The sequence below is a fragment of the Anomaloglossus baeobatrachus genome, unplaced genomic scaffold (genome assembly GCF_048569485.1).
Source record: "Anomaloglossus baeobatrachus isolate aAnoBae1 unplaced genomic scaffold, aAnoBae1.hap1 Scaffold_2840, whole genome shotgun sequence".
In the NCBI taxonomy this organism is placed as follows: domain Eukaryota; kingdom Metazoa; phylum Chordata; class Amphibia; order Anura; family Aromobatidae; genus Anomaloglossus; species Anomaloglossus baeobatrachus.
The window spans coordinates 21,314-41,074 of NW_027442309.1; the positions used below are offsets into that span (position 1 = coordinate 21,314).

Below are 19,761 nucleotides of genomic sequence, written 5' to 3' on the forward strand. Positions count from 1 at the left end.
AGTGACGGAAAGTCAGGCAACCTGTCCTGTCCGTCTTTTTGTATCGTGAATTGGAAAGACTGCAAGGGGGAGGGGAGTTGCTTGCGCCCTAAAGGAGGAGTTATTCAGATTCATTGCAGTGGGCGGCGGCTGCAAAACGCACCATTCTTCTTGTTTTGGCTCTGCAAAGCAGCCTTTTCAAGGGTTGGCTTGGGTGACAAAATGTCTTGTGTAGGCGTGGGTTTGTCTCCCTCTCGCTCTCTCTCCCTAAGATGTGTCCGGCATAGGCCAGGGTGCCACTCGAGGCCCAAACCAATTCTGGTTATCGCTTCTCGGCCTTTTGGCTAAGATCAAGTGTAGTATCTGTTCTTATCAGTTTAATATCTGATACGTCCCCTATCTGGGGACCATATATTAAATGGATTTTTAGAACAGGGAGATGGAAAAAGAGCTTGCTCTGTCCACTCCACGCATTGACCTGGTATTGCAGTACCTCCAGGAACGGTGCACCCCTTCTTAACCCAGTTTCCAAAAGCAGAACTCAATTCACCTGATTCATATTAGCCCGATTTAATGAATTGGAAGAAAGCATACGTCTTCATATGCACCTCAATTTGGCCCATTCACTTTTCACACTTCCTCCTTTTGTTTTTTATCTTTCACACTTTTGACTTTCTTTATTCATCCAAATAGCAAACTCATCACCACTCAACCTGACCAACTCGGCTATGTCCCCGTGCTGCAGTTCTCTGTCTTATCTAGATCATTTGCAATTGAATGGAATAGATCCCTTTTGGACAAAGTGGATTCACCTGCTGCTGCAGTGACCACAGGTGTGATAACATCTAGAATTGGCATCTGGTGCGATCTCTCCGCTTCCACTCCAAAGAAAGTTACCTGTTTATTCCTATCATGCATTGGTTTTTGGGGTTTTCTTTGAGTAATGATGATCTCTTTAGTAGTCTGTTGGCGCCCTCTCCTGGAGGAATAGTTTGCTTGCTCTTGGACATTCTAAAAGAGAGGTCATGATAGACATTGAGCTTCTGAGCTCAATTGGGGACAGTCATGGGTGATGAATGTTTGCAACCTACTGCGAAGCCTCATACCGCAATATAAGGAACGTCAAATACTAAGAAAGGGCGGCCTATGAAAGAATTACTACTTTCAATAAGTACACTTAAACGGCTAATTGGGAATAGAAAAACTGTAAAAAGCCCTCTGAGAAAGCCCCCCTCTAACCTTTGATAGTAAGCTTTTCTGTAGTCTGCCTGTTGATGTATTTTCCGTTTGAACTGTGCACAACATGAAGAGACGGAACACTGGCGGCTTGTCACAATGCCCCCCGATGACATCACAATAGCGCTGCTGCCTAGAAAACAAGCTGCGCAGAAGAAGTTGTTCTTTGGGTGGGAGGGTGGGCTAGTGGAAGGAGGGGGCAATCTCTTTTTTTCCCGGGTGGTAGGGGGATGACAGGAGAAGGGAAGCGGGTGGTGAGAAAGGTACAGAGGGCAGGGTTTGGGGGCTGGGAAGGAAAGGGAAAAGATTAGGGTTTGGGGATGATGAAAGGGCTTTCTACGGGTAAGGATGGCAAAGGGTGGCAGTGACGGAAAGTCAGGCAACCTGTCCTGTCCGTCTTTTTGTATCGTGAATTGGAAAGACTGCAAGGGGGAGGGGAGTTGCTTGCGCCCTAAAGGAGGAGTTATTCAGATTCATTGCAGTGGGCGGCGGCTGCAAAACGCACCATTCTTCTTGTTTTGGCTCTGCAAAGCAGCCTTTTCAAGGGTTGGCTTGGGTGACAAAATGTCTTGTGTAGGCGTGGGTTTGTCTCCCTCTCGCTCTCTCTCCCTAAGATGTGTCCGGCATAGGCCAGGGTGCCACTCGAGGCCCAAACCAATTCTGGTTATCGCTTCTCGGCCTTTTGGCTAAGATCAAGTGTAGTATCTGTTCTTATCAGTTTAATATCTGATACGTCCCCTATCTGGGGACCATATATTAAATGGATTTTTAGAACAGGGAGATGGAAAAAGAGCTTGCTCTGTCCACTCCACGCATTGACCTGGTATTGCAGTACCTCCAGGAACGGTGCACCCCTTCTTAACCCAGTTTCCAAAAGCAGAACTCAATTCACCTGATTCATATTAGCCCGATTTAATGAATTGGAAGAAAGCATACGTCTTCATATGCACCTCAATTTGGCCCATTCACTTTTCACACTTCCTCCTTTTGTTTTTTATCTTTCACACTTTTGACTTTCTTTATTCATCCAAATAGCAAACTCATCACCACTCAACCTGACCAACTCGGCTATGTCCCCGTGCTGCAGTTCTCTGTCTTATCTAGATCATTTGCAATTGAATGGAATAGATCCCTTTTGGACAAAGTGGATTCACCTGCTGCTGCAGTGACCACAGGTGTGATAACATCTAGAATTGGCATCTGGTGCGATCTCTCCGCTTCCACTCCAAAGAAAGTTACCTGTTTATTCCTATCATGCATTGGTTTTTGGGGTTTTCTTTGAGTAATGATGATCTCTTTAGTAGTCTGTTGGCGCCCTCTCCTGGAGGAATAGTTTGCTTGCTCTTGGACATTCTAAAAGAGAGGTCATGATAGACATTGAGCTTCTGAGCTCAATTGGGGACAGTCATGGGTGATGAATGTTTGCAACCTACTGCGAAGCCTCATACCGCAATATAAGGAACGTCAAATACTAAGAAAGGGCGGCCTATGAAAGAATTACTACTTTCAATAAGTACACTTAAACGGCTAATTGGGAATAGAAAAACTGTAAAAAGCCCTCTGAGAAAGCCCCCCTCTAACCTTTGATAGTAAGCTTTTCTGTAGTCTGCCTGTTGATGTATTTTCCGTTTGAACTGTGCACAACATGAAGAGACGGAACACTGGCGGCTTGTCACAATGCCCCCCGATGACATCACAATAGCGCTGCTGCCTAGAAAACAAGCTGCGCAGAAGAAGTTGTTCTTTGGGTGGGAGGGTGGGCTAGTGGAAGGAGGGGGCAATCTCTTTTTTTCCCGGGTGGTAGGGGGATGACAGGAGAAGGGAAGCGGGTGGTGAGAAAGGTACAGAGGGCAGGGTTTGGGGGCTGGGAAGGAAAGGGAAAAGATTAGGGTTTGGGGATGATGAAAGGGCTTTCTACGGGTAAGGATGGCAAAGGGTGGCAGTGACGGAAAGTCAGGCAACCTGTCCTGTCCGTCTTTTTGTATCGTGAATTGGAAAGACTGCAAGGGGGAGGGGAGTTGCTTGCGCCCTAAAGGAGGAGTTATTCAGATTCATTGCAGTGGGCGGCGGCTGCAAAACGCACCATTCTTCTTGTTTTGGCTCTGCAAAGCAGCCTTTTCAAGGGTTGGCTTGGGTGACAAAATGTCTTGTGTAGGCGTGGGTTTGTCTCCCTCTCGCTCTCTCTCCCTAAGATGTGTCCGGCATAGGCCAGGGTGCCACTCGAGGCCCAAACCAATTCTGGTTATCGCTTCTCGGCCTTTTGGCTAAGATCAAGTGTAGTATCTGTTCTTATCAGTTTAATATCTGATACGTCCCCTATCTGGGGACCATATATTAAATGGATTTTTAGAACAGGGAGATGGAAAAAGAGCTTGCTCTGTCCACTCCACGCATTGACCTGGTATTGCAGTACCTCCAGGAACGGTGCACCCCTTCTTAACCCAGTTTCCAAAAGCAGAACTCAATTCACCTGATTCATATTAGCCCGATTTAATGAATTGGAAGAAAGCATACGTCTTCATATGCACCTCAATTTGGCCCATTCACTTTTCACACTTCCTCCTTTTGTTTTTTATCTTTCACACTTTTGACTTTCTTTATTCATCCAAATAGCAAACTCATCACCACTCAACCTGACCAACTCGGCTATGTCCCCGTGCTGCAGTTCTCTGTCTTATCTAGATCATTTGCAATTGAATGGAATAGATCCCTTTTGGACAAAGTGGATTCACCTGCTGCTGCAGTGACCACAGGTGTGATAACATCTAGAATTGGCATCTGGTGCGATCTCTCCGCTTCCACTCCAAAGAAAGTTACCTGTTTATTCCTATCATGCATTGGTTTTTGGGGTTTTCTTTGAGTAATGATGATCTCTTTAGTAGTCTGTTGGCGCCCTCTCCTGGAGGAATAGTTTGCTTGCTCTTGGACATTCTAAAAGAGAGGTCATGATAGACATTGAGCTTCTGAGCTCAATTGGGGACAGTCATGGGTGATGAATGTTTGCAACCTACTGCGAAGCCTCATACCGCAATATAAGGAACGTCAAATACTAAGAAAGGGCGGCCTATGAAAGAATTACTACTTTCAATAAGTACACTTAAACGGCTAATTGGGAATAGAAAAACTGTAAAAAGCCCTCTGAGAAAGCCCCCCTCTAACCTTTGATAGTAAGCTTTTCTGTAGTCTGCCTGTTGATGTATTTTCCGTTTGAACTGTGCACAACATGAAGAGACGGAACACTGGCGGCTTGTCACAATGCCCCCCGATGACATCACAATAGCGCTGCTGCCTAGAAAACAAGCTGCGCAGAAGAAGTTGTTCTTTGGGTGGGAGGGTGGGCTAGTGGAAGGAGGGGGCAATCTCTTTTTTTCCCGGGTGGTAGGGGGATGACAGGAGAAGGGAAGCGGGTGGTGAGAAAGGTACAGAGGGCAGGGTTTGGGGGCTGGGAAGGAAAGGGAAAAGATTAGGGTTTGGGGATGATGAAACGGCTTTCTACGGGTAAGGATGGCAAAGGGTGGCAGTGACGGAAAGTCAGGCAACCTGTCCTGTCCGTCTTTTTGTATCGTGAATTGGAAAGACTGCAAGGGGGAGGGGAGTTGCTTGCGCCCTAAAGGAGGAGTTATTCAGATTCATTGCAGTGGGCAGCGGCTGCAAAACGCACCATTCTTCTTGTTTTGGCTCTGCAAAGCAGCCTTTTCAAGGGTTGGCTTGGGTGACAAAATGTCTTGTGTAGGCGTGGGTTTGTCTCCCTCTCGCTCTCTCTCCCTAAGATGTGTCCGGCATAGGCCAGGGTGCCACTCGAGGCCCAAACCAATTCTGGTTATCGCTTCTCGGCCTTTTGGCTAAGATCAAGTGTAGTATCTGTTCTTATCAGTTTAATATCTGATACGTCCCCTATCTGGGGACCATATATTAAATGGATTTTTAGAACAGGGAGATGGAAAAAGAGCTTGCTCTGTCCACTCCACGCATTGACCTGGTATTGCAGTACCTCCAGGAACGGTGCACCCCTTCTTAACCCAGTTTCCAAAAGCAGAACTCAATTCACCTGATTCATATTAGCCCGATTTAATGAATTGGAAGAAAGCATACGTCTTCATATGCACCTCAATTTGGCCCATTCACTTTTCACACTTCCTCCTTTTGTTTTTTATCTTTCACACTTTTGACTTTCTTTATTCATCCAAATAGCAAACTCATCACCACTCAACCTGACCAACTCGGCTATGTCCCCGTGCTGCAGTTCTCTGTCTTATCTAGATCATTTGCAATTGAATGGAATAGATCCCTTTTGGACAAAGTGGATTCACCTGCTGCTGCAGTGACCACAGGTGTGATAACATCTAGAATTGGCATCTGGTGCGATCTCTCCGCTTCCACTCCAAAGAAAGTTACCTGTTTATTCCTATCATGCATTGGTTTTTGGGGTTTTCTTTGAGTAATGATGATCTCTTTAGTAGTCTGTTGGCGCCCTCTCCTGGAGGAATAGTTTGCTTGCTCTTGGACATTCTAAAAGAGAGGTCATGATAGACATTGAGCTTCTGAGCTCAATTGGGGACAGTCATGGGTGATGAATGTTTGCAACCTACTGCGAAGCCTCATACCGCAATATAAGGAACGTCAAATACTAAGAAAGGGCGGCCTATGAAAGAATTACTACTTTCAATAAGTACACTTAAACGGCTAATTGGGAATAGAAAAACTGTAAAAAGCCCTCTGAGAAAGCCCCCCTCTAACCTTTGATAGTAAGCTTTTCTGTAGTCTGCCTGTTGATGTATTTTCCGTTTGAACTGTGCACAACATGAAGAGACGGAACACTGGCGGCTTGTCACAATGCCCCCCGATGACATCACAATAGCGCTGCTGCCTAGAAAACAAGCTGCGCAGAAGAAGTTGTTCTTTGGGTGGGAGGGTGGGCTAGTGGAAGGAGGGGGCAATCTCTTTTTTTCCCGGGTGGTAGGGGGATGACAGGAGAAGGGAAGCGGGTGGTGAGAAAGGTACAGAGGGCAGGGTTTGGGGGCTGGGAAGGAAAGGGAAAAGATTAGGGTTTGGGGATGATGAAAGGGCTTTCTACGGGTAAGGATGGCAAAGGGTGGCAGTGACGGAAAGTCAGGCAACCTGTCCTGTCCGTCTTTTTGTATCGTGAATTGGAAAGACTGCAAGGGGGAGGGGAGTTGCTTGCGCCCTAAAGGAGGAGTTATTCAGATTCATTGCAGTGGGCGGCGGCTGCAAAACGCACCATTCTTCTTGTTTTGGCTCTGCAAAGCAGCCTTTTCAAGGGTTGGCTTGGGTGACAAAATGTCTTGTGTAGGCGTGGGTTTGTCTCCCTCTCGCTCTCTCTCCCTAAGATGTGTCCGGCATAGGCCAGGGTGCCACTCGAGGCCCAAACCAATTCTGGTTATCGCTTCTCGGCCTTTTGGCTAAGATCAAGTGTAGTATCTGTTCTTATCAGTTTAATATCTGATACGTCCCCTATCTGGGGACCATATATTAAATGGATTTTTAGAACAGGGAGATGGAAAAAGAGCTTGCTCTGTCCACTCCACGCATTGACCTGGTATTGCAGTACCTCCAGGAACGGTGCACCCCTTCTTAACCCAGTTTCCAAAAGCAGAACTCAATTCACCTGATTCATATTAGCCCGATTTAATGAATTGGAAGAAAGCATACGTCTTCATATGCACCTCAATTTGGCCCATTCACTTTTCACACTTCCTCCTTTTGTTTTTTATCTTTCACACTTTTGACTTTCTTTATTCATCCAAATAGCAAACTCATCACCACTCAACCTGACCAACTCGGCTATGTCCCCGTGCTGCAGTTCTCTGTCTTATCTAGATCATTTGCAATTGAATGGAATAGATCCCTTTTGGACAAAGTGGATTCACCTGCTGCTGCAGTGACCACAGGTGTGATAACATCTAGAATTGGCATCTGGTGCGATCTCTCCGCTTCCACTCCAAAGAAAGTTACCTGTTTATTCCTATCATGCATTGGTTTTTGGGGTTTTCTTTGAGTAATGATGATCTCTTTAGTAGTCTGTTGGCGCCCTCTCCTGGAGGAATAGTTTGCTTGCTCTTGGACATTCTAAAAGAGAGGTCATGATAGACATTGAGCTTCTGAGCTCAATTGGGGACAGTCATGGGTGATGAATGTTTGCAACCTACTGCGAAGCCTCATACCGCAATATAAGGAACGTCAAATACTAAGAAAGGGCGGCCTATGAAAGAATTACTACTTTCAATAAGTACACTTAAACGGCTAATTGGGAATAGAAAAACTGTAAAAAGCCCTCTGAGAAAGCCCCCCTCTAACCTTTGATAGTAAGCTTTTCTGTAGTCTGCCTGTTGATGTATTTTCCGTTTGAACTGTGCACAACATGAAGAGACGGAACACTGGCGGCTTGTCACAATGCCCCCCGATGACATCACAATAGCGCTGCTGCCTAGAAAACAAGCTGCGCAGAAGAAGTTGTTCTTTGGGTGGGAGGGTGGGCTAGTGGAAGGAGGGGGCAATCTCTTTTTTTCCCGGGTGGTAGGGGGATGACAGGAGAAGGGAAGCGGGTGGTGAGAAAGGTACAGAGGGCAGGGTTTGGGGGCTGGGAAGGAAAGGGAAAAGATTAGGGTTTGGGGATGATGAAACGGCTTTCTACGGGTAAGGATGGCAAAGGGTGGCAGTGACGGAAAGTCAGGCAACCTGTCCTGTCCGTCTTTTTGTATCGTGAATTGGAAAGACTGCAAGGGGGAGGGGAGTTGCTTGCGCCCTAAAGGAGGAGTTATTCAGATTCATTGCAGTGGGCAGCGGCTGCAAAACGCACCATTCTTCTTGTTTTGGCTCTGCAAAGCAGCCTTTTCAAGGGTTGGCTTGGGTGACAAAATGTCTTGTGTAGGCGTGGGTTTGTCTCCCTCTCGCTCTCTCTCCCTAAGATGTGTCCGGCATAGGCCAGGGTGCCACTCGAGGCCCAAACCAATTCTGGTTATCGCTTCTCGGCCTTTTGGCTAAGATCAAGTGTAGTATCTGTTCTTATCAGTTTAATATCTGATACGTCCCCTATCTGGGGACCATATATTAAATGGATTTTTAGAACAGGGAGATGGAAAAAGAGCTTGCTCTGTCCACTCCACGCATTGACCTGGTATTGCAGTACCTCCAGGAACGGTGCACCCCTTCTTAACCCAGTTTCCAAAAGCAGAACTCAATTCACCTGATTCATATTAGCCCGATTTAATGAATTGGAAGAAAGCATACGTCTTCATATGCACCTCAATTTGGCCCATTCACTTTTCACACTTCCTCCTTTTGTTTTTTATCTTTCACACTTTTGACTTTCTTTATTCATCCAAATAGCAAACTCATCACCACTCAACCTGACCAACTCGGCTATGTCCCCGTGCTGCAGTTCTCTGTCTTATCTAGATCATTTGCAATTGAATGGAATAGATCCCTTTTGGACAAAGTGGATTCACCTGCTGCTGCAGTGACCACAGGTGTGATAACATCTAGAATTGGCATCTGGTGCGATCTCTCCGCTTCCACTCCAAAGAAAGTTACCTGTTTATTCCTATCATGCATTGGTTTTTGGGGTTTTCTTTGAGTAATGATGATCTCTTTAGTAGTCTGTTGGCGCCCTCTCCTGGAGGAATAGTTTGCTTGCTCTTGGACATTCTAAAAGAGAGGTCATGATAGACATTGAGCTTCTGAGCTCAATTGGGGACAGTCATGGGTGATGAATGTTTGCAACCTACTGCGAAGCCTCATACCGCAATATAAGGAACGTCAAATACTAAGAAAGGGCGGCCTATGAAAGAATTACTACTTTCAATAAGTACACTTAAACGGCTAATTGGGAATAGAAAAACTGTAAAAAGCCCTCTGAGAAAGCCCCCCTCTAACCTTTGATAGTAAGCTTTTCTGTAGTCTGCCTGTTGATGTATTTTCCGTTTGAACTGTGCACAACATGAAGAGACGGAACACTGGCGGCTTGTCACAATGCCCCCCGATGACATCACAATAGCGCTGCTGCCTAGAAAACAAGCTGCGCAGAAGAAGTTGTTCTTTGGGTGGGAGGGTGGGCTAGTGGAAGGAGGGGGCAATCTCTTTTTTTCCCGGGTGGTAGGGGGATGACAGGAGAAGGGAAGCGGGTGGTGAGAAAGGTACAGAGGGCAGGGTTTGGGGGCTGGGAAGGAAAGGGAAAAGATTAGGGTTTGGGGATGATGAAAGGGCTTTCTACGGGTAAGGATGGCAAAGGGTGGCAGTGACGGAAAGTCAGGCAACCTGTCCTGTCCGTCTTTTTGTATCGTGAATTGGAAAGACTGCAAGGGGGAGGGGAGTTGCTTGCGCCCTAAAGGAGGAGTTATTCAGATTCATTGCAGTGGGCGGCGGCTGCAAAACGCACCATTCTTCTTGTTTTGGCTCTGCAAAGCAGCCTTTTCAAGGGTTGGCTTGGGTGACAAAATGTCTTGTGTAGGCGTGGGTTTGTCTCCCTCTCGCTCTCTCTCCCTAAGATGTGTCCGGCATAGGCCAGGGTGCCACTCGAGGCCCAAACCAATTCTGGTTATCGCTTCTCGGCCTTTTGGCTAAGATCAAGTGTAGTATCTGTTCTTATCAGTTTAATATCTGATACGTCCCCTATCTGGGGACCATATATTAAATGGATTTTTAGAACAGGGAGATGGAAAAAGAGCTTGCTCTGTCCACTCCACGCATTGACCTGGTATTGCAGTACCTCCAGGAACGGTGCACCCCTTCTTAACCCAGTTTCCAAAAGCAGAACTCAATTCACCTGATTCATATTAGCCCGATTTAATGAATTGGAAGAAAGCATACGTCTTCATATGCACCTCAATTTGGCCCATTCACTTTTCACACTTCCTCCTTTTGTTTTTTATCTTTCACACTTTTGACTTTCTTTATTCATCCAAATAGCAAACTCATCACCACTCAACCTGACCAACTCGGCTATGTCCCCGTGCTGCAGTTCTCTGTCTTATCTAGATCATTTGCAATTGAATGGAATAGATCCCTTTTGGACAAAGTGGATTCACCTGCTGCTGCAGTGACCACAGGTGTGATAACATCTAGAATTGGCATCTGGTGCGATCTCTCCGCTTCCACTCCAAAGAAAGTTACCTGTTTATTCCTATCATGCATTGGTTTTTGGGGTTTTCTTTGAGTAATGATGATCTCTTTAGTAGTCTGTTGGCGCCCTCTCCTGGAGGAATAGTTTGCTTGCTCTTGGACATTCTAAAAGAGAGGTCATGATAGACATTGAGCTTCTGAGCTCAATTGGGGACAGTCATGGGTGATGAATGTTTGCAACCTACTGCGAAGCCTCATACCGCAATATAAGGAACGTCAAATACTAAGAAAGGGCGGCCTATGAAAGAATTACTACTTTCAATAAGTACACTTAAACGGCTAATTGGGAATAGAAAAACTGTAAAAAGCCCTCTGAGAAAGCCCCCCTCTAACCTTTGATAGTAAGCTTTTCTGTAGTCTGCCTGTTGATGTATTTTCCGTTTGAACTGTGCACAACATGAAGAGACGGAACACTGGCGGCTTGTCACAATGCCCCCCGATGACATCACAATAGCGCTGCTGCCTAGAAAACAAGCTGCGCAGAAGAAGTTGTTCTTTGGGTGGGAGGGTGGGCTAGTGGAAGGAGGGGGCAATCTCTTTTTTTCCCGGGTGGTAGGGGGATGACAGGAGAAGGGAAGCGGGTGGTGAGAAAGGTACAGAGGGCAGGGTTTGGGGGCTGGGAAGGAAAGGGAAAAGATTAGGGTTTGGGGATGATGAAAGGGCTTTCTACGGGTAAGGATGGCAAAGGGTGGCAGTGACGGAAAGTCAGGCAACCTGTCCTGTCCGTCTTTTTGTATCGTGAATTGGAAAGACTGCAAGGGGGAGGGGAGTTGCTTGCGCCCTAAAGGAGGAGTTATTCAGATTCATTGCAGTGGGCGGCGGCTGCAAAACGCACCATTCTTCTTGTTTTGGCTCTGCAAAGCAGCCTTTTCAAGGGTTGGCTTGGGTGACAAAATGTCTTGTGTAGGCGTGGGTTTGTCTCCCTCTCGCTCTCTCTCCCTAAGATGTGTCCGGCATAGGCCAGGGTGCCACTCGAGGCCCAAACCAATTCTGGTTATCGCTTCTCGGCCTTTTGGCTAAGATCAAGTGTAGTATCTGTTCTTATCAGTTTAATATCTGATACGTCCCCTATCTGGGGACCATATATTAAATGGATTTTTAGAACAGGGAGATGGAAAAAGAGCTTGCTCTGTCCACTCCACGCATTGACCTGGTATTGCAGTACCTCCAGGAACGGTGCACCCCTTCTTAACCCAGTTTCCAAAAGCAGAACTCAATTCACCTGATTCATATTAGCCCGATTTAATGAATTGGAAGAAAGCATACGTCTTCATATGCACCTCAATTTGGCCCATTCACTTTTCACACTTCCTCCTTTTGTTTTTTATCTTTCACACTTTTGACTTTCTTTATTCATCCAAATAGCAAACTCATCACCACTCAACCTGACCAACTCGGCTATGTCCCCGTGCTGCAGTTCTCTGTCTTATCTAGATCATTTGCAATTGAATGGAATAGATCCCTTTTGGACAAAGTGGATTCACCTGCTGCTGCAGTGACCACAGGTGTGATAACATCTAGAATTGGCATCTGGTGCGATCTCTCCGCTTCCACTCCAAAGAAAGTTACCTGTTTATTCCTATCATGCATTGGTTTTTGGGGTTTTCTTTGAGTAATGATGATCTCTTTAGTAGTCTGTTGGCGCCCTCTCCTGGAGGAATAGTTTGCTTGCTCTTGGACATTCTAAAAGAGAGGTCATGATAGACATTGAGCTTCTGAGCTCAATTGGGGACAGTCATGGGTGATGAATGTTTGCAACCTACTGCGAAGCCTCATACCGCAATATAAGGAACGTCAAATACTAAGAAAGGGCGGCCTATGAAAGAATTACTACTTTCAATAAGTACACTTAAACGGCTAATTGGGAATAGAAAAACTGTAAAAAGCCCTCTGAGAAAGCCCCCCTCTAACCTTTGATAGTAAGCTTTTCTGTAGTCTGCCTGTTGATGTATTTTCCGTTTGAACTGTGCACAACATGAAGAGACGGAACACTGGCGGCTTGTCACAATGCCCCCCGATGACATCACAATAGCGCTGCTGCCTAGAAAACAAGCTGCGCAGAAGAAGTTGTTCTTTGGGTGGGAGGGTGGGCTAGTGGAAGGAGGGGGCAATCTCTTTTTTTCCCGGGTGGTAGGGGGATGACAGGAGAAGGGAAGCGGGTGGTGAGAAAGGTACAGAGGGCAGGGTTTGGGGGCTGGGAAGGAAAGGGAAAAGATTAGGGTTTGGGGATGATGAAAGGGCTTTCTACGGGTAAGGATGGCAAAGGGTGGCAGTGACGGAAAGTCAGGCAACCTGTCCTGTCCGTCTTTTTGTATCGTGAATTGGAAAGACTGCAAGGGGGAGGGGAGTTGCTTGCGCCCTAAAGGAGGAGTTATTCAGATTCATTGCAGTGGGCGGCGGCTGCAAAACGCACCATTCTTCTTGTTTTGGCTCTGCAAAGCAGCCTTTTCAAGGGTTGGCTTGGGTGACAAAATGTCTTGTGTAGGCGTGGGTTTGTCTCCCTCTCGCTCTCTCTCCCTAAGATGTGTCCGGCATAGGCCAGGGTGCCACTCGAGGCCCAAACCAATTCTGGTTATCGCTTCTCGGCCTTTTGGCTAAGATCAAGTGTAGTATCTGTTCTTATCAGTTTAATATCTGATACGTCCCCTATCTGGGGACCATATATTAAATGGATTTTTAGAACAGGGAGATGGAAAAAGAGCTTGCTCTGTCCACTCCACGCATTGACCTGGTATTGCAGTACCTCCAGGAACGGTGCACCCCTTCTTAACCCAGTTTCCAAAAGCAGAACTCAATTCACCTGATTCATATTAGCCCGATTTAATGAATTGGAAGAAAGCATACGTCTTCATATGCACCTCAATTTGGCCCATTCACTTTTCACACTTCCTCCTTTTGTTTTTTATCTTTCACACTTTTGACTTTCTTTATTCATCCAAATAGCAAACTCATCACCACTCAACCTGACCAACTCGGCTATGTCCCCGTGCTGCAGTTCTCTGTCTTATCTAGATCATTTGCAATTGAATGGAATAGATCCCTTTTGGACAAAGTGGATTCACCTGCTGCTGCAGTGACCACAGGTGTGATAACATCTAGAATTGGCATCTGGTGCGATCTCTCCGCTTCCACTCCAAAGAAAGTTACCTGTTTATTCCTATCATGCATTGGTTTTTGGGGTTTTCTTTGAGTAATGATGATCTCTTTAGTAGTCTGTTGGCGCCCTCTCCTGGAGGAATAGTTTGCTTGCTCTTGGACATTCTAAAAGAGAGGTCATGATAGACATTGAGCTTCTGAGCTCAATTGGGGACAGTCATGGGTGATGAATGTTTGCAACCTACTGCGAAGCCTCATACCGCAATATAAGGAACGTCAAATACTAAGAAAGGGCGGCCTATGAAAGAATTACTACTTTCAATAAGTACACTTAAACGGCTAATTGGGAATAGAAAAACTGTAAAAAGCCCTCTGAGAAAGCCCCCCTCTAACCTTTGATAGTAAGCTTTTCTGTAGTCTGCCTGTTGATGTATTTTCCGTTTGAACTGTGCACAACATGAAGAGACGGAACACTGGCGGCTTGTCACAATGCCCCCCGATGACATCACAATAGCGCTGCTGCCTAGAAAACAAGCTGCGCAGAAGAAGTTGTTCTTTGGGTGGGAGGGTGGGCTAGTGGAAGGAGGGGGCAATCTCTTTTTTTCCCGGGTGGTAGGGGGATGACAGGAGAAGGGAAGCGGGTGGTGAGAAAGGTACAGAGGGCAGGGTTTGGGGGCTGGGAAGGAAAGGGAAAAGATTAGGGTTTGGGGATGATGAAAGGGCTTTCTACGGGTAAGGATGGCAAAGGGTGGCAGTGACGGAAAGTCAGGCAACCTGTCCTGTCCGTCTTTTTGTATCGTGAATTGGAAAGACTGCAAGGGGGAGGGGAGTTGCTTGCGCCCTAAAGGAGGAGTTATTCAGATTCATTGCAGTGGGCGGCGGCTGCAAAACGCACCATTCTTCTTGTTTTGGCTCTGCAAAGCAGCCTTTTCAAGGGTTGGCTTGGGTGACAAAATGTCTTGTGTAGGCGTGGGTTTGTCTCCCTCTCGCTCTCTCTCCCTAAGATGTGTCCGGCATAGGCCAGGGTGCCACTCGAGGCCCAAACCAATTCTGGTTATCGCTTCTCGGCCTTTTGGCTAAGATCAAGTGTAGTATCTGTTCTTATCAGTTTAATATCTGATACGTCCCCTATCTGGGGACCATATATTAAATGGATTTTTAGAACAGGGAGATGGAAAAAGAGCTTGCTCTGTCCACTCCACGCATTGACCTGGTATTGCAGTACCTCCAGGAACGGTGCACCCCTTCTTAACCCAGTTTCCAAAAGCAGAACTCAATTCACCTGATTCATATTAGCCCGATTTAATGAATTGGAAGAAAGCATACGTCTTCATATGCACCTCAATTTGGCCCATTCACTTTTCACACTTCCTCCTTTTGTTTTTTATCTTTCACACTTTTGACTTTCTTTATTCATCCAAATAGCAAACTCATCACCACTCAACCTGACCAACTCGGCTATGTCCCCGTGCTGCAGTTCTCTGTCTTATCTAGATCATTTGCAATTGAATGGAATAGATCCCTTTTGGACAAAGTGGATTCACCTGCTGCTGCAGTGACCACAGGTGTGATAACATCTAGAATTGGCATCTGGTGCGATCTCTCCGCTTCCACTCCAAAGAAAGTTACCTGTTTATTCCTATCATGCATTGGTTTTTGGGGTTTTCTTTGAGTAATGATGATCTCTTTAGTAGTCTGTTGGCGCCCTCTCCTGGAGGAATAGTTTGCTTGCTCTTGGACATTCTAAAAGAGAGGTCATGATAGACATTGAGCTTCTGAGCTCAATTGGGGACAGTCATGGGTGATGAATGTTTGCAACCTACTGCGAAGCCTCATACCGCAATATAAGGAACGTCAAATACTAAGAAAGGGCGGCCTATGAAAGAATTACTACTTTCAATAAGTACACTTAAACGGCTAATTGGGAATAGAAAAACTGTAAAAAGCCCTCTGAGAAAGCCCCCCTCTAACCTTTGATAGTAAGCTTTTCTGTAGTCTGCCTGTTGATGTATTTTCCGTTTGAACTGTGCACAACATGAAGAGACGGAACACTGGCGGCTTGTCACAATGCCCCCCGATGACATCACAATAGCGCTGCTGCCTAGAAAACAAGCTGCGCAGAAGAAGTTGTTCTTTGGGTGGGAGGGTGGGCTAGTGGAAGGAGGGGGCAATCTCTTTTTTTCCCGGGTGGTAGGGGGATGACAGGAGAAGGGAAGCGGGTGGTGAGAAAGGTACAGAGGGCAGGGTTTGGGGGCTGGGAAGGAAAGGGAAAAGATTAGGGTTTGGGGATGATGAAAGGGCTTTCTACGGGTAAGGATGGCAAAGGGTGGCAGTGACGGAAAGTCAGGCAACCTGTCCTGTCCGTCTTTTTGTATCGTGAATTGGAAAGACTGCAAGGGGGAGGGGAGTTGCTTGCGCCCTAAAGGAGGAGTTATTCAGATTCATTGCAGTGGGCGGCGGCTGCAAAACGCACCATTCTTCTTGTTTTGGCTCTGCAAAGCAGCCTTTTCAAGGGTTGGCTTGGGTGACAAAATGTCTTGTGTAGGCGTGGGTTTGTCTCCCTCTCGCTCTCTCTCCCTAAGATGTGTCCGGCATAGGCCAGGGTGCCACTCGAGGCCCAAACCAATTCTGGTTATCGCTTCTCGGCCTTTTGGCTAAGATCAAGTGTAGTATCTGTTCTTATCAGTTTAATATCTGATACGTCCCCTATCTGGGGACCATATATTAAATGGATTTTTAGAACAGGGAGATGGAAAAAGAGCTTGCTCTGTCCACTCCACGCATTGACCTGGTATTGCAGTACCTCCAGGAACGGTGCACCCCTTCTTAACCCAGTTTCCAAAAGCAGAACTCAATTCACCTGATTCATATTAGCCCGATTTAATGAATTGGAAGAAAGCATACGTCTTCATATGCACCTCAATTTGGCCCATTCACTTTTCACACTTCCTCCTTTTGTTTTTTATCTTTCACACTTTTGACTTTCTTTATTCATCCAAATAGCAAACTCATCACCACTCAACCTGACCAACTCGGCTATGTCCCCGTGCTGCAGTTCTCTGTCTTATCTAGATCATTTGCAATTGAATGGAATAGATCCCTTTTGGACAAAGTGGATTCACCTGCTGCTGCAGTGACCACAGGTGTGATAACATCTAGAATTGGCATCTGGTGCGATCTCTCCGCTTCCACTCCAAAGAAAGTTACCTGTTTATTCCTATCATGCATTGGTTTTTGGGGTTTTCTTTGAGTAATGATGATCTCTTTAGTAGTCTGTTGGCGCCCTCTCCTGGAGGAATAGTTTGCTTGCTCTTGGACATTCTAAAAGAGAGGTCATGATAGACATTGAGCTTCTGAGCTCAATTGGGGACAGTCATGGGTGATGAATGTTTGCAACCTACTGCGAAGCCTCATACCGCAATATAAGGAACGTCAAATACTAAGAAAGGGCGGCCTATGAAAGAATTACTACTTTCAATAAGTACACTTAAACGGCTAATTGGGAATAGAAAAACTGTAAAAAGCCCTCTGAGAAAGCCCCCCTCTAACCTTTGATAGTAAGCTTTTCTGTAGTCTGCCTGTTGATGTATTTTCCGTTTGAACTGTGCACAACATGAAGAGACGGAACACTGGCGGCTTGTCACAATGCCCCCCGATGACATCACAATAGCGCTGCTGCCTAGAAAACAAGCTGCGCAGAAGAAGTTGTTCTTTGGGTGGGAGGGTGGGCTAGTGGAAGGAGGGGGCAATCTCTTTTTTTCCCGGGTGGTAGGGGGATGACAGGAGAAGGGAAGCGGGTGGTGAGAAAGGTACAGAGGGCAGGGTTTGGGGGCTGGGAAGGAAAGGGAAAAGATTAGGGTTTGGGGATGATGAAAGGGCTTTCTACGGGTAAGGATGGCAAAGGGTGGCAGTGACGGAAAGTCAGGCAACCTGTCCTGTCCGTCTTTTTGTATCGTGAATTGGAAAGACTGCAAGGGGGAGGGGAGTTGCTTGCGCCCTAAAGGAGGAGTTATTCAGATTCATTGCAGTGGGCGGCGGCTGCAAAACGCACCATTCTTCTTGTTTTGGCTCTGCAAAGCAGCCTTTTCAAGGGTTGGCTTGGGTGACAAAATGTCTTGTGTAGGCGTGGGTTTGTCTCCCTCTCGCTCTCTCTCCCTAAGATGTGTCCGGCATAGGCCAGGGTGCCACTCGAGGCCCAAACCAATTCTGGTTATCGCTTCTCGGCCTTTTGGCTAAGATCAAGTGTAGTATCTGTTCTTATCAGTTTAATATCTGATACGTCCCCTATCTGGGGACCATATATTAAATGGATTTTTAGAACAGGGAGATGGAAAAAGAGCTTGCTCTGTCCACTCCACGCATTGACCTGGTATTGCAGTACCTCCAGGAACGGTGCACCCCTTCTTAACCCAGTTTCCAAAAGCAGAACTCAATTCACCTGATTCATATTAGCCCGATTTAATGAATTGGAAGAAAGCATACGTCTTCATATGCACCTCAATTTGGCCCATTCACGTTTCACACTTCCTCCTTTTGTTTTTTATCTTTCACACTTTTGACTTTCTTTATTCATCCAAATAGCAAACTCATCACCACTCAACCTGACCAACTCGGCTATGTCCCCGTGCTGCAGTTCTCTGTCTTATCTAGATCATTTGCAATTGAATGGAATAGATCCCTTTTGGACAAAGTGGATTCACCTGCTGCTGCAGTGACCACAGGTGTGATAACATCTAGAATTGGCATCTGGTGCGATCTCTCCGCTTCCACTCCAAAGAAAGTTACCTGTTTATTCCTATCATGCATTGGTTTTTGGGGTTTTCTTTGAGTAATGATGATCTCTTTAGTAGTCTGTTGGCGCCCTCTCCTGGAGGAATAGTTTGCTTGCTCTTGGACATTCTAAAAGAGAGGTCATGATAGACATTGAGCTTCTGAGCTCAATTGGGGACAGTCATGGGTGATGAATGTTTGCAACCTACTGCGAAGCCTCATACCGCAATATAAGGAACGTCAAATACTAAGAAAGGGCGGCCTATGAAAGAATTACTACTTTCAATAAGTACACTTAAACGGCTAATTGGGAATAGAAAAACTGTAAAAAGCCCTCTGAGAAAGCCCCCCTCTAACCTTTGATAGTAAGCTTTTCTGTAGTCTGCCTGTTGATGTATTTTCCGTTTGAACTGTGCACAACATGAAGAGACGGAACACTGGCGGCTTGTCACAATGCCCCCCGATGACATCACAATAGCGCTGCTGCCTAGAAAACAAGCTGCGCAGAAGAAGTTGTTCTTTGGGTGGGAGGGTGGGCTAGTGGAAGGAGGGGGCAATCTCTTTTTTTCCCGGGTGGTAGGGGGATGACAGGAGAAGGGAAGCGGGTGGTGAGAAAGGTACAGAGGGCAGGGTTTGGGGGCTGGGAAGGAAAGGGAAAAGATTAGGGTTTGGGGATGATGAAAGGGCTTTCTACGGGTAAGGATGGCAAAGGGTGGCAGTGACGGAAAGTCAGGCAACCTGTCCTGTCCGTCTTTTTGTATCGTGAATTGGAAAGACTGCAAGGGGGAGGGGAGTTGCTTGCGCCCTAAAGGAGGAGTTATTCAGATTCATTGCAGTGGGCGGCGGCTGCAAAACGCACCATTCTTCTTGTTTTGGCTCTGCAAAGCAGCCTTTTCAAGGGTTGGCTTGGGTGACAAAATGTCTTGTGTAGGCGTGGGTTTGTCTCCCTCTCGCTCTCTCTCCCTAAGATGTGTCCGGCATAGGCCAGGGTGCCACTCGAGGCCCAAACCAATTCTGGTTATCGCTTCTCGGCCTTTTGGCTAAGATCAAGTGTAGTATCTGTTCTTATCAGTTTAATATCTGATACGTCCCCTATCTGGGGACCATATATTAAATGGATTTTTAGAACAGGGAGATGGAAAAAGAGCTTGCTCTGTCCACTCCACGCATTGACCTGGTATTGCAGTACCTCCAGGAACGGTGCACCCCTTCTTAACCCAGTTTCCAAAAGCAGAACTCAATTCACCTGATTCATATTAGCCCGATTTAATGAATTGGAAGAAAGCATACGTCTTCATATGCACCTCAATTTGGCCCATTCACTTTTCACACTTCCTCCTTTTGTTTTTTATCTTTCACACTTTTGACTTTCTTTATTCATCCAAATAGCAAACTCATCACCACTCAACCTGACCAACTCGGCTATGTCCCCGTGCTGCAGTTCTCTGTCTTATCTAGATCATTTGCAATTGAATGGAATAGATCCCTTTTGGACAAAGTGGATTCACCTGCTGCTGCAGTGACCACAGGTGTGATAACATC

General features: G+C 46.3%; 13 non-coding genes across 13 annotated transcripts; all 13 read left to right on the forward strand.

The window, feature by feature from the left end:
- The first annotated feature begins 303 nt into the window (after positions 1-303).
- LOC142266296 (U2 spliceosomal RNA) lies at positions 304-494 on the forward strand. The gene has a single exon (XR_012732401.1). It is a non-coding gene; the product is annotated as a U2 spliceosomal RNA (small nuclear RNA).
- A 1,387-nt stretch (positions 495-1,881) lies between these two features.
- LOC142266297 (U2 spliceosomal RNA) lies at positions 1,882-2,072 on the forward strand. Its single transcript, XR_012732402.1, has one exon. It is a non-coding gene; the product is annotated as a U2 spliceosomal RNA (small nuclear RNA).
- A 1,387-nt stretch (positions 2,073-3,459) lies between these two features.
- LOC142266298 (U2 spliceosomal RNA) lies at positions 3,460-3,650 on the forward strand. The gene has a single exon (XR_012732403.1). It is a non-coding gene; the product is annotated as a U2 spliceosomal RNA (small nuclear RNA).
- Positions 3,651-5,037: 1,387 nt separating this feature from the next.
- LOC142266299 (U2 spliceosomal RNA) lies at positions 5,038-5,228 on the forward strand. Its single transcript, XR_012732404.1, has one exon. It is a non-coding gene; the product is annotated as a U2 spliceosomal RNA (small nuclear RNA).
- A 1,387-nt stretch (positions 5,229-6,615) lies between these two features.
- On the forward strand, positions 6,616-6,806 carry LOC142266300 (U2 spliceosomal RNA). The gene has a single exon (XR_012732405.1). It is a non-coding gene; the product is annotated as a U2 spliceosomal RNA (small nuclear RNA).
- Positions 6,807-8,193: 1,387 nt separating this feature from the next.
- On the forward strand, positions 8,194-8,384 carry LOC142266302 (U2 spliceosomal RNA). The gene has a single exon (XR_012732407.1). It is a non-coding gene; the product is annotated as a U2 spliceosomal RNA (small nuclear RNA).
- Positions 8,385-9,771: 1,387 nt separating this feature from the next.
- Positions 9,772-9,962, forward strand: LOC142266304 (U2 spliceosomal RNA). The gene has a single exon (XR_012732408.1). It is a non-coding gene; the product is annotated as a U2 spliceosomal RNA (small nuclear RNA).
- A 1,387-nt stretch (positions 9,963-11,349) lies between these two features.
- On the forward strand, positions 11,350-11,540 carry LOC142266305 (U2 spliceosomal RNA). The gene has a single exon (XR_012732409.1). It is a non-coding gene; the product is annotated as a U2 spliceosomal RNA (small nuclear RNA).
- A 1,387-nt stretch (positions 11,541-12,927) lies between these two features.
- On the forward strand, positions 12,928-13,118 carry LOC142266306 (U2 spliceosomal RNA). The gene has a single exon (XR_012732410.1). It is a non-coding gene; the product is annotated as a U2 spliceosomal RNA (small nuclear RNA).
- Positions 13,119-14,505: 1,387 nt separating this feature from the next.
- Positions 14,506-14,696, forward strand: LOC142266307 (U2 spliceosomal RNA). The gene has a single exon (XR_012732411.1). It is a non-coding gene; the product is annotated as a U2 spliceosomal RNA (small nuclear RNA).
- Positions 14,697-16,083: 1,387 nt separating this feature from the next.
- On the forward strand, positions 16,084-16,274 carry LOC142266308 (U2 spliceosomal RNA). The gene has a single exon (XR_012732412.1). It is a non-coding gene; the product is annotated as a U2 spliceosomal RNA (small nuclear RNA).
- A 1,387-nt stretch (positions 16,275-17,661) lies between these two features.
- Positions 17,662-17,852, forward strand: LOC142266309 (U2 spliceosomal RNA). The gene has a single exon (XR_012732413.1). It is a non-coding gene; the product is annotated as a U2 spliceosomal RNA (small nuclear RNA).
- Positions 17,853-19,239: 1,387 nt separating this feature from the next.
- On the forward strand, positions 19,240-19,430 carry LOC142266310 (U2 spliceosomal RNA). Its single transcript, XR_012732414.1, has one exon. It is a non-coding gene; the product is annotated as a U2 spliceosomal RNA (small nuclear RNA).
- The last annotated feature ends 331 nt before the right edge of the window (positions 19,431-19,761 follow it).